We start from the raw sequence: 14,526 nt of genomic DNA on the forward strand, positions 1-14,526 counted from the left end.
AAACAAAGAGGCAGAGAGGAGAGCTTGGGCACTCCCTTGCTGTGACGTGGCCTTTTATTGGTGAGGGTGGGGATAAGAACACTTGGCAAAGACTCCACGCAGGTGTGGGTACACGCCCTGCAAGATTCTGAGAACAGCACTGTCAGCCCCCAGGTGTGAGGGGTACAGCCATGGGCTGCCAGGTGTTGAAATCCTTGGAGCCCAGAGGGTTACTAGTTGGTTTTCTAGTCGGAAATCCCAGAAATGCCCAAGTCACTGTCAACCACCCCTCTTTCCTGTGTGGTCTGGGGAAGACAGATACAGACACACAGATGGGAGTGGAAAAGGTGGCTGCTCTCAGACCTCCCACTGCAGGAACTGTAAGATGATTCCAGAATGGTTATAATTTATTCAAGTAATAGTTCCCTCTGGGGCCAAAAAATGTCCATAGGGGCTCTCACAATTGTAAGGGTTATTGTGTCTCATTTTAGATGAGAACATTTAGGCTCATCTTGTCCCAGGCTTTAGAACTATTAAGTAACTGTGTTTTTCTAGAATCATCCTCTCTCCACTTCACTGCAATGACTCCATGGTTAGAAAACAAATCTATGTACAAAAGTGGAAGGAATGGGGGCGATCTTAGGGCTAAGACTTTGAAGACATTGTTCAGTCTCCACTTAGGTTCCCTTAAGTGTTCTACCCAGCCCTGCAGAAAAAAAAAAAAAAAAAAAAAAGTCTCCATTAAGACTGTTCAAAATTGAAATAACACTGAGGTACAGATGTTTTCCACATCGAGTTTACAAAAGTCAAAAGGAAAGAACTAAACCAGCATGGGTGTATGTTAAGGAAACATGTTCTAGTGGTAATGGAAATGGGATACAAATATTCTAGTGGTAATTGGACAAAATGCATCAGATTCTTTCAACTTGTTGATTCCACCTGACTCAGGAATTTCAGTTCCAGAAATTTATCTTGGGGAAATTACCATAAATGTACACAAAGACTGATCACAAAGATGTTCAATTGCAATAGCGTTTGAAAACAACCTAAATGTACAATAATGGAAGACTAGTTCAATGAGTAATAGGATCTTCCTATTGAAGCAGGCCAGCTTGAGATTTAGCAGGACTGCAGCCATTTTTAAATTAAACTAGGCCTCTATTGTGAATAACCTGATCAAGTGCTGAATCCTAAGGAGATCTATTTGAGGAATGGTCAGGTGAGAAACCAGGAATGGGTATTTGAAGTATATAATTACTCAGGGGAAAGCAATTGACTGATCGTAGTGAGGAACTGACTTGCATGTGCTTGTACCTTGTATCTATAAATACCAAGTACATGTTGGATTTTTGAAGAAAGTTTGGTGGTCCTTGCTGTCTCCCTGTAACTAGTTATAGAAATAAACTCTCTTCTTTTCCAGCCTCTGCCTTTCATTTCATTGACTATGAGAAGCAGCAGGATTTAGTTGGACATAACAGTATGTCAAGGGGGAATGCCTCCTCCCTTGCCTCTCTTTTGTGGGATTTTCCACTATACTCCTGGCTTCTTTCTCATCCTTGTTCCTGGGTAGTATTACAATGGCTAGTGGGTTATGGGACTAAATGGAGGTAGTGAAAGGCCCTCTGCTTAGAGAAACTGGTCCTTTTCTGCATTCTTCTAGCCAGAGCCAACCCAAGCGGGAAACTTGGTGAGCATTGAGCTCCATAAACCTAAGCATTCCCAAGATGTGTGTGTGTGGGGCTTCTTCCAATATCTCAACAGACTTCTAAGAGACAGAGTCAACAAGTCTATTTTGCTCCTCATTGCTCTACTTTGTCCTTTGAAACAGAACAATACTTTATCTGAAAATCATCCTAGGCAAATCTGTTGTGACTATTCATGATTTCTGTGGAGTTCTGGAAATGAGCCCCCTTCAAGAGAACTTGCAGTAAAGATTATGGTTTAGTGACAGCTAGAGCTGCTAATAATCAGAGTTCTCCACAGTGTTAGTTTACAGGATATGCTTCTCTTGTGCTCCTCCAGCCAACGACTGAGCATGCTGAGAGTGCTAGTACTGAACCCTTTCTTTCTTTGCTTCCTTTCTTTTTCTTTTTCTTTTTCTTTTTTTTTTTTTTTTTTTTTTTTTTTTTTTTTTTTTTGAGAGAGACTTTTGCTATATGGTGTCCATGCTCACTGGAGAGACAGAGAGACAGAAAGTGAGAAATCATTCCTCAGGGATGACGATGCCACAATCCCTTCTCCTCCTTTCTCCTCTAGGGATTTTGGGCATCTATGCACATGAACCCGGCATGAGTTTCAAGCTGCTGGGTCTAGTACTTGAACCATGGTCAACTACATGGGAGTCCAGTGCCTTAACCACTATGCCACCTGCTGGCCCTCTGTACCATTTCTTTTGTAACAGCTTGAGATATTTACATTTAAATTCATTCATTTAAAATGTATAATTCAATTTTTTCTTAGTATGCTCACAGAATTATGCAACTATCACCACTACCGAATTCTAGAGTATTTCCATCACTCCTAGGAGAAACCCACACCTATGAGCACCATTTTCTATTTGTTCTCTCACTTAGCTGTAAGCAACCGCCAGTCTATTGGGTTGTTGGGGAAGTCTTGGCACATTTTTGCATAGAAAAACAGAAAAAATACATCATGACTTTCCTGACAACCTAATGCTTTCTGTCTTAATAGAATAGCCTATTCTGGACATTTTATATCATGTGAATCACATAATTCATTGTCTTTCCTTCCCCTGGTATAATGTTTTCAAGGTTCATTCATGTTATAGCATATCAATATTTCACTTATTTTTACTATAGAATAATATTCCATTGCCCCTATATACAACTTTTTGTTTGTAACCACTTAATTCATAAACTGTAGACTGTTTATTCTTGGCTAATATGAATACAATTTCTATCAAGATTTACATACAAGTTTTAGTTGTGACATATTTCATATATATGTATGAAGAGTTATATATATACATATTTCATTGATCTAGGTATACATCTAGGAATAGAAGTGCTGAGTCATAAGGTAACTGTATGTTTAACATTTTGGGGCACCCACTAAACTGTTTTTCAAAGCAACTGCACATTTTATATCCCCATCAGTAATGTATGAGGGTTCCAATTTCTTCACATTCTCACTAACTCTTGTTACTGTCTTTTTTATTCCAGCCAGCCTGGTGGGTATGCAGTTGTATCTCAGTGTGGTTTTGGTTTGCAGGCTCCTGATGGTAAATGATATTGAGCATCTTTTCATGCGCTCAATGGCTATTCATATATCTTCTGTGGAGAGAAAAATGTCTGTCCAGGTCTTTTACTTTTTTTTTTTTTTTTTTTGCTACAGGCTGTGTGTGTTTGCCAGAGACAGGGAGAGAAAGAGTGATAAATCACCCACTGAGGAATGAGGTTTTGGGGGGTGCTCATGCCATGTTCCCTTTTCCACTCTTTTGTCAGGGCTTTGGGCACGTGTGACCCCACATGTCTAGTGTTATTTTCAAGCCAGTGGGTCTGGGACTTGAACCATGTAGAACACTAGGTGGGTGGGATCCAGCATCTTAACCTCCATGCCACCTGCTGACCCTTCTTTTGGCCTTTTTGAGCGAGGTTATTTGCCTTTTTACTATTGAATTATAAAAGTTCTCTCTATATATAGATACATGTCCTCTATCAGAGATTGGGTTTACAAATATTTTCACCCATTCTGTGTATTGTCTTTTAAATTTATTGGCAGTATTATTTGCAACAAACTTTAAGTTTTAAATTTCCCTGAAATCCAGTTTACCTATTGTTTTCTTTTGTTTGTGCTTTTGGTATCATATCTAAGAAACAATTACTTATTCTAAGGTTATAAAACTTTACACCTATGTTTTCTTCTAAAAGTTTTATAGTTTTGGCTCTACATTCAGTCCCATAATTCATTTTGAGTTAATTTTGTAGATATTGTGATGTAGAGATCCAGTTTCATTCTTTTGTCTCTCAATATCTAGCTGTTCCAGAACCATTCGTTGTAAAAAGTATATGTTCCCCCTTTGAATTGTCTTATCAAGAATCAAATGACCATACGTGTAAAGCTTTATTTCTGAGCTTTTAATCCTGTTCATTGGTCTATATGTCTATCCTAAGTCAATTCTATTTTGTCATGCTTTACTGTAGGTTTGTGGTAGGTACTTAAATTGCAAACTGTGAGTTCTCTGGCTTTGTTTTTCTTTTTCAAGACTGTTTTGGCCACTCAGAGTCCCCTACATTTCCATATAAATGTTGAATTACTTATGTAAGATGCAGGACTCTTCTAATGGACAATTTGGACTTGAGGACTCTCCTTGGCTCACCCCAAACTGAGAACTGTGCTAATTTTGAGACTTCCTTCGTTCCTCAGTTCTCTACTTTCATGGGGGGGGTACATGAAACTTCACAATTCTCTCTGCCAATTTCTGCTTCCTCCTGTCTGTCCTTCACAAACATTTCTCCCAATAAATCTTGTGCACATCTAATCCTGTTTTTATGTTAGCTTTTCAAAGAGGTGATCCATTTCCTATTCCAGTTACCTTGGAGTTTCTAAATCTCATTCCAAACTCTTTCAATATACTTAAAGGTATATCAATCAACTACAGAAAGAAAATTCTAGAAAATAGAATCTTCTAGAAGATACTGTTTGTTTCTGTCATGGGGCACATGCCCTCAACAATGAGAGACAGCAAGAAGGAAAGTAAGAGATCACACCCTTGTGGGTGGGGATGGCTACACTGCAATCCCCTCTCCTCTATTCTCTTGGGATTTGGGGCATGCAGGCACATATGCCCAACGTGATTCTCAAGCTGCTGAGTCTGGGATTCAAACTGCATTTGGCTTTGTGAGAGTCCAGTGCCTTCACCACTATGCCACCTGTTGGCCTCCTGGGAGGTGATTTCTCTCTTTCTGTCTCTGTCTCTCCAGCAAGCGTAAGTGCCCTATAGCAAAAAAAACCTCTCTCTCTTAAAAAAGAAACAAAGAAAGAAAGAAGAAAGAAAGAGAAAGGGAGAAAGAAGGAAGAAAGAAAAGAGAGAGAAGTAAGATTTATGAGCACTGATATAATGAAATGGAAATGTTTCATCAATTGAAAAAACTATGGAGAAACAATTTCACTTCCATTCAGGCATTACCTCGTGAAGCCTATTGCCCTGATGAGTAAGGAAAGGAAATAAACATATCCACCAGAGTCAGGAAGAAAATTGTTATGGTAAAAGATCAGTTAGTAAGAACTTGTTAATCACCAGAGAAGCTTCAATAAGATGCAGCCAGCTGGCCTAACATATATACCAGATACTCTATTAGTCACTGGGTAAATAAAGATGAAAGAATACAAGTCTTGGCTCCAATTTGTTCACAGTGTAGTGGGGAGATAAACATTGATAAAATATAATTATAGGTTTCCTTTTTAAAAACAGTGTTATTGAGATACAATTCACATGGCATAAAATTCACCTATCAAAAATATATAAATAGCTTTTTATATATTATATTCACTTTAAAAATTATGGTAAAATAAAACAAAATTGGCCATTTTAACCATTTAAAAATGTATAACTCAATGGCATTAATTACCTTCAAATTGTTATGCAATCACCACCACTATCAATTTCCAAAATGTTTTTATCATTTGAAACAAACACTCTGTAGCTATTAAGCAATAACTCTCCCATTACATCATCCACCACCCTTCCCCTAGCCCCTGGGAACCTCTAATCTGTCTCTATGAATTTGCCTATTCTAGATATTTCATTTAAGTGGAATTATATAATATTTGCTTTTTAGTGTCTGGCTTATTCCATCAGCATTATGTCTCTAAGGTTTATTCATGTTATAACACATGTCAGAATATCATTCCCTTTTATGGCTGAGTAATAATATCCCATTATATGGATATACCACATTTTGCTTACCCATTATTCTCTATGTTTTTTGAGAGGTTTTTGCTATAGGGCATGTGCGCTCGCCAGAAAGACAGAGAGAGACAGAGAGACAGAAAGTGAGAAATCACCCCCCAGGGGGGAGGGCGATGCCACAATCCCTTCTCCTCCATTCTCCTCTCCGGATCTTGAGCACGCATGCACACGCGCCCAGCGTGAGTTTAAGCCACCAGGTCCAGGACTTGAACTGTGGTCGCTACATGGGAGTTCAGCGACATAGCCATTATGCTAACTGCTGATCCACCCATTCTTTTGTTGATGGGCACCTTTGGGATATTGTGAATAATGCTGTAATGAACATTAGTGTAAAATCTATTTGAATTCCTGCTTTTAATTCTTCTGAGTATATACTTAGAAGGAAAATTGCTAGGTCATATGATAATTGAGTGTTTAGCTCTTTGGAGAATATAAATATAACTTTCTAGGAATGGTGGTCTAGGTGTTTGGACCAACCCTTCTATAGAAGATAATTTTTTAAAACTAGATGAAATGTTTCTTAAAAATATTATTAAAAAGCATTCAAGAGCCAATCATATACAATTAAAACAGTTGAGATCTGGGCAAGAACAGGAATTTAGAAGAGTGAGCTTGAGTACCCATGGTATCTTTATCCCAGAGATGTTTATCAACTGGGAAAAGAGAGTTGTGAAATTGAACAGCATTGTCGACAACCTAAGGGTCATTCTAAGAAGTAAGAGCAAACTGTCTGCTTTAGGTCTTCTAAAAGCCCATATCAAAGATCTAAGGCCAACTAGAAGTAAAATAGCTCTAGCATGAACTTCAGTCCTGCTTTGAGTCTTCTGGGTTGCTCAAAAAATTAAAGACCGTAAAATTACAATTATGTGATCCAAATTAACAGTGCCCTAGGTGCTTTGTGATGCCAAGAGGATGATGGGCCCAGCCTCTGTGGTACAGCTGGTAGAGTAATGGACTGCAGAGCTGGAAGCCACATGCTAACTGCAGTTCATGTCCCCAGCCTCGCCTGCCTGAAAACATACCAGGTATGTGCAAGAATGCCCAGTATCCTGATGTGCTGGAGGACTAAGGAAGGGGATTGCAGCATGACTAACTCCTGTCAAGGGCACTTTTCTCTCTCGCTACCTCATGCACACACATGTATTCTATCATAAATACTTCTAAAAACTTTAACAAAGAAAGATGACACTATTACAGGTATAAAATTAATTCTGGAAATAATTTTGCAAATACAACCTGAGAAACAAGAAATAATGAAATCATCAAATATATGAGTCAAATTTTAAATTTTCAAAATGAAATTAGAAACTGTAAAAAGCAAACAAACCAGGTGGCATGGTGGTTAAGGGTGCTGGACTCTCACATAGCTGACCACGGTTTGGGTCCCAGACCTGGCGGTTTGCTTTCTCACACTCTCTCTCTCTGGTTCTGTCCCTCTCCAGTCAAATTGAAATAAATAAATAAATGGATAAAGAAAGTTAAATAAAAAATAATTCTTAAAAAAATGCCATGGCAGATTTGATAAAAACAAAAACAGATTCTAGATCTGAAGAGTTAGAATAATAGAAATGAAGAATTTGGATAGATTTAATAGCAGATTAGACAGTTAAGGACAAAATTAATAAACTGAAAGGCAGCCCAAGTACAAAATATCCAGGATGAAGCAAGGATAGACAAAGAGGGAAAAAAGAAGAGAAGAAAATAGAGAATACAATCAGATCTAACATACATTGGAACCCTGGAAGGATACAAACAGAACCAATATTTAAAGAGGTGGTGACACAGAATTTTCCAAAACAGATGAAAAAATATAAAATCTACAGATCTCAGAATCTTAGTAAGTTCCAAACAAGTAAAAAACAATAAAGCTAGACAAATCATAATAAGACATACAGTAGGGAAAAACAAAGACAAAAATCTTCAAAAAGAAGCATAACAGGAGAGAACAAAAGCAGATTATCTTCAAAGGAGCAAGATTAGAACTGACAACCACCTTTCCAATAAGAATAGAAGTGTGTCAAAACTTTGTGGATAGGGAACCAGCAGTTAGCATAATGGCTATGTCGCTGGACTCCCACGTAGTTGACCGCGGTTCGTGTCCTGGACCCGGTGGCTTAAAACTCACGCCGGGCGCATGTGCGTGCGTGCCCAAGATCCCGCGAGGAGAATGGAGGAGAAGGGATTGCAGCGTGACCATCCCCCCTGGGGGGGTGATTTCTCGCTTTCTGTCTCTATGTCCCTCTCTGTCTGTCTGGCGAGCACACGTGCCCTATAGCGAAAAAAAAAAAAAAAAAAAAAAAAAAAAAACCTTTGTGGATATAATTAACACAGTATTTAGAAGAAAGTTTATAGTTTTACATACATATTTTTAAAAAGAAGGAAGACTGGGACCAGCAGATGGCACAGCGATTACATTGCAGGACTCCCACGTGGCTAACCACGGTTTGAGTCCTGGACCTGGTGGCTTCAAGATCACATTGGGTGCGTATGCATGTGTGCCCAAGATCCTGGGAGGAGATCTTGGGAAATCTTGGAGAAGCACTGTGGTGTGGTCATCATCCTCCCCCCAGGGGATGAATTCTCACTTGCCCTCTCTGTCTCTCTAGCGAGCACACACACCCTATAACAAAAATCTCTCCCTTAAAAAAGAAAAAGAAAGGGACCAGCAGTTGGTGTAATGGCTATGTTGCTGGACTCCCATGTAGTTAACCACGGTTCAAATCCCAGACCCGGTGGCTTAAACTCACACTGGGTGCTTGTGCATGTGTGCCCAAGATCCCAGGAGAAGAATGGAGGAGAAGGGATTGGGTGTGGCCATCACCCCTGGGGGGAGCTTTTTCACTTTCTGTCTCTCTCTGTCTTTGTGTTGGCGCACGTGCCCTATAGCAAAAACCTCTCCAAAGGGGGGGAAAAAAGAGAGAGAGAGAAAGAAATAAAAAAGAAGGAAGACTAAAAATTAAGCTAATGAGCTAGACATCCACCCAAGACATAAGAAAAAGAACAGTAAAATAAACATAATGAAAGTTGAAGATAGTAATAAGTAGATCAGAAATTACAAAAAGAGAACAAATGCAAAAGAGGGTCAACACAACCAAAAGACTGTTATTTGAAGAACAGCAAGATTGACAAACTTCTGGTGAGACTAGTATAGAATGGGCTGGCAGGTGGCGTGACGGTTAGGGGTGCCACATGGCAGCTTGTTTTCTCACTTTCCCTCTCTCTCTCTCATTCTGTCCGTCTCTGGTCAAATTAAAATAATAAATAAACAAAGTTAAATAAAATAATTCTTTAAAAAAAGAAAGAAGACATCGAAAGCCAATATAAGTTTATTATAAGATGATTTACATGTGCTTAAACACATATACACACACACACACATTCGGAAAAATCAACACAGAATACAGGGCTTTTGCGAAAAATAGGGCCAGGGCAGCTCAAAGCCAAGATATTGACCACTAACTAACTAACTAACTAAACCATAGGAAATGCCTTGGACAGCCTAGTCAGTCACCTCAGTGATGCTGGAGCCCCCTCAGTGATATTCAAAATACACAGAAACCAGCAAGCAGACATGCTGGTCTGTGGGCACAGAGACTGGAGATGGAGCCCAGGGAATGGAGGAGTGTACCCTGTGATATCTGGACTCCTGCAAGGCTGGGCTGCCCCACTGTTAGGGGTGATCCTTGAGTTTAGGCACTTATTTTCATTTTCTTAACTGAGTCCCCTTAGTGAGCTGACAGCATTTTCTTTGGCTGCTGTAATTTTCAGCTCCCACTGCTCTGGATCCCTTTGTGCCATCATTGTTTGTGTCCCTCCAAGTTTTATGCATTGCAATTTGAACCTTCAGCGCAATGGTGTTGGAATGGGGTGAGGAGTGCTTTAGAAGATGATTAGGTCATGAGGGTACAGAATGGGGTTAGTATCCTTATAAAGGAGGACCCAGAGAGACCCCTTTCCTTTCTACAATGTGGGGACAGAATGAGAAGATGCTACAAACCAAAAAAAGAGGCCCTCACCAGACACTGAATCTGCAGGCACCTGGATCTTGACCTTCCCAGCCTCCAGAACTGTAAGAAATACATTTCGTTGTTTAGAAGCCTCCCAAGTTGTGGTGTTCTGTAGTAGCAACCCCAACGGACTAAGACATCTTACCTAGGAAAAGAGTCTTCCATGAAGCAACACACCATTCATATTATATTGCCATTGTTCTCCTATTTCCTAAGCATGTATGACCTAATTTGTGTTATGAAAACACGTACAACAGAAGAGACAGTGCAGAAAATTAAAATAGGAAATCACAAGAGCTTTGTAGACAATGCAAAAGGATATTATGAACAATGCGTCAGGGAGTCTTCAACAAGTTTGTGGTGATGTGTATTATGAAAAAAACTACACATGGTCTACAAACCTTTTTTGCACCAGTGTGAACTCATACTTGAACCCATTTTCCATGAACTTTTTGAAGTCCCTTGTATGCCAGCACATTTGCTATGTTCACCATGGAAGCTCTCACAGGCTCCTCAGCTTTCAGGAAGAAATCAACACAGAAACCATGTCCCATTGTTTCCAAGTCAGATTTAACACTGAGCCTGTTGTCAATCCCTCCATGAAAAACTCTATGGTTCTGGGTGGGACCCAGGTCTAAATCTCAAGGAAAACTCTCTAAGAATCTTATCTTCAACTCCTCATCCCTATTTTGGCTGCCTCTGCCTCTCAGGCACTTCCATTCGTCCACTCCTCTTTGGAAGTAATGGGACAGAAATCCTTCTGTGTTCAGACTTTAACGATCAAAAGTCAGACAAAGGGTTATTTTCTTGTGCCTGACAATGTTCTCTGAGGAAGAACGAGACAGGTTAATATCAGTACAATTCCTTCAACAACAGAAATGGGTATGAAGTGCTCTGCTGCCTCTGTATGCCTGGGACAATCATGAGAAACTGCCCAGAGAAGCCGGCGCTCCAGCTAAAACACTGAAAAATGTTCAGAGATTTTCCAGACTGATTAGCTGAAGAAACAGGATTTTTTTTTTTTTTTTTGGAGAGGTTTTTGCACTCACCAGAAAGAGAGAGACAGAGAATCAGAAAGTGAGAAATCACCCCCCAGGGGGATGGCCATGCTGCAATCCCTTCTCCTCCATTCTCCTCTCGGGATCTTGGGCATGCACGCACATGAGCCCAGCGTAAGTTTAAGCCACCAGGTCTGAGACTCAAACTGCAGTCGGCTACATGGGAGTCCAGCGACATAGCCATTACGCTAACTGCTGGTCCTGAAGCAGAAATTTTTAAAGACATATGTGAAGGCATAATTTGAGGCTAGAAAAGTAGGATAAGATACAGAAATCACAGGAAAATGGGTAAGTCTCTTAGATATTTTTGTCAAGGTCTAGTACCCATAAGTTACCAAGAGATGTTAATCATAAGGAACAACCAGAATAATTTAGGAAAGCATTGATAAAAGTTTGTACTATTAGATTGTCAGAAAAATATTTTTCTACACAAAAAATGTGGGATAACTTTTCTGATGACTCAATATAGCCTAAAAATTAGCAAAGTATTTTTTTTCCAAAGACTCAATTCTAATAATTGGGCAGCGCAGAGATGGGGTTCTGAAAGGAAGGCTGTCATTTCCAGATCATGAGGTGAGAAGGCACATGAGGTGAGGAGGCACATCCAATCTTCCTCTCACGCAGGACTCCCCTTCAAAGTCTCCCTGAGGGAGGCTCACCTGCTTTGCCAAAGCAGGTCCAGTGATGGGGAGGCTTATTATTTTATCAGAACTTCTCAGACTAGCACCTTTTTTTTTGTCTTTTTAATTCTCTCCTGTCACTTCAAGATTTTGCTCAAGACTAACTGCCTCTTAAAACCCTTGTCCAGCTAGCAAAATCACACACATTCTTCCTGGATTCCTCAATATCTAGTGACTTACAGTAAACCACCCAAGAGCACAATTTCTATTTTATTCATTTTGGATTGGTGGTACCCAGCACAGTACTCAATAAATGAGTAGTAACTGATCAGTCTCTGAACAAAGACACTACTGGGACTCTACACACGGAGACACAAACAAGATGAACATTTGCGCAGCAGAGGTCACCCTTTATACTGTGCACCTGCCCACGTATTCTTCCAGGTGACTCCCAGGAGCCCACTACTGTGTGTTCACTAGTGACTAGATGGTTGCGTTCCACTACCCTGGCACCCTGGCTGGGGTTCACAGTGCTTTTACGTAAGGAGTCCGATTAACGATGTCATGGATAAACTCCCTGGCCTTTGACTTCTTAGGAACTAAATGAGCACACTATGTATTCTAATATGTTTGGTGATCAAAGAATTGCTGGCCAGCAGCGATGAGTATCCCCCCTTCTGAAGATGTGCTCCATGCCATATTCCACATGCTTGTGATTCGTCATTCTAGAAAGATGTGGGCAAACATATTATCTATTACATGGTCTGGCTTTATTTTTTTTTTTAATTTTCAGCTTAAAAATAAAGGGTCTTTGAGGACACACAGTGGGTCATAAACGTGCCAATAAAGAGCCATCTGTGGTATGGGGCTGGCTTATTTAATAAACAATGTGGAAACAATGAGAGCACTATTAGAAACATATTGTGCTGCACCGAACTGTTTACACTGCTTATCTCTAATCTTCCTCAGCAATCCTTGCTTTGAGCACATTTATGATCTTTGCTCTCAGTCCACATGCTTTTTCTCCAGCCGTGACAAATTGTTTAACCCCAGGCTTGCCTCTTGAAATGCATGTGTCTAGCACGCGCACTGATCAGTGATCATCCTTGGGAAGAGGTAAGTGTAAGAGAGCTTCCCAAGACACAGCAAGCCCGCCCTGTCCTCCACATGGTAGCCACCCTGCCTCTATGTATGTGCTTCATTCCTACTAAACTGTTTCTTTAACTTGGGATGTCTTTGCTACAAAATGGTTCCATTCCCCACGGTAGTCTCTGGCTGTAACAACATGTCCCTGATATGCTGTGGTTTGAGGCCATCCCTGCACAATTTCTCTTGCTAGCCTAAAGCTGGAACACCTTTCCTTCCTCCACACATTCTCCCCCCACCTTTTTTTTTTTTTCCTTTCCAAAATAAGAAATCCTAGGGCTCACGGTGCACCAGTAAAACACCATGCTCTGTGAGGTAGGCCTTCCTGGGAAGGTTACTGGCTTCTGTCTGTCCATTTTCTTCCTGTACATGCCTTCACCACCACGGTAGTCTCTGGCTGTAACAACATGTCCCTGATATGCTGTGGTTTGAGGCCATCCCTGCACAATTTCTCTTGCTAGCCTAAAGCTGGAACACCTTTCCTTCCTCCACACATTCTCCCCCCACCTTTTTTTTTTTTTTCCTTTCCAAAATAAGAAATCCTAGGGCTCACGGTGCACCAGTAAAACACCATGCTCTGTGAGGTAGGCCTTCCTGGGAAGGTTACTGGCTTCTGTCTGTCCATTTTCTTCCTGTACATGCCTTCACCAGGGCTGATGTAGCTGGGAGTGGATCATGACATCGAGATCCCGTCAGGGATACTAAACACCCCCGCACCCCCATGCACACTCCCTGTTTCTCTTACTCGTGGAATGAATAAACTTAGGGGGAAAAAATAAAAGCAATCCTTCTAATAGCTATGTATAGCAATTACTAAAGACTGAACTTAAAAAGCAATACCTGAAGACATATACATACAATTTGGCACTTATACCAAATTTAATACATTTAAATAAATCAGCCTTACAAACCTTAAAATAGCTTGACTCAAGGCACTGGCAAGAAGGCTCTATAACATTTGATCTTTTTTTCTCTTTTGGTTTTTGCCATAGGGCATGTGCGCAGGCCAGAGAGAGACAGAGAGAAAAACTGAGAAATCACCCCCAGGGGAGATGGCCATGCCACAATCTCTTCTCCATTCATCTCTCAGGATTTGGGACACACGTCCACACATGGCATGATTTTTAAGCTGTCAGGTCCTGGACTCCAGCTGTAATTGGCCATGTGGGAATCTAGTACTTTAACCAACACACCACCTGCTGATCCCATCGGCTCCTTTTGCCTGATCCCTGTTCTAAGCTCCTAGTTGACAATGCCCTCCTTCCACATGACTGGTAAAAAAAAAAAAAAGGCAAAAAATAGGTGTAAGAGGGTGGTGCAGCAGTGGTGCAACTGGGACCCATGTGGGAAAGGTCCTGAATTCTCATCCCGGGACATCCCTATGCACACAAGTTGTGCATATGCATGCCTGTAATCAGGGCCAGCTGAGGCTAGGGGTGGACTGTGGGGGGAAGACCCTGCTGGGAGTGCCTCTCTTTCATGGAAGAAATAAGTAACTCTAAAAAAAGGGAAGTAAATGGGACCAGCAGTTAGCATAATGGTTATGTCACTGGACTCCCATGTAGTCGACCGCGGTTTGAGTCCTGGACCCGGTGGCTTAAACTCACGCCATGCGCGTGTGCGTGTGTGCCCAAGATTCTGAGAGGAGAATGGAGGAGAAGGGTTTGCGGTATGGCCATCCTCCCTGGGAGGTGACTTCTCACTTTCTGCCTCTCTGTCTTTCTGGTGAGCATACTCACCCTATAGCAAAAACCTCTAAAAAAAAAAAAAAAAAAAAAAGAAAG

This window comes from Tupaia chinensis, unplaced genomic scaffold (genome assembly GCF_000334495.1).
Source record: "Tupaia chinensis unplaced genomic scaffold, TupChi_1.0 Scaffold000634_1, whole genome shotgun sequence".
Classification (NCBI taxonomy): domain Eukaryota; kingdom Metazoa; phylum Chordata; class Mammalia; order Scandentia; family Tupaiidae; genus Tupaia; species Tupaia belangeri.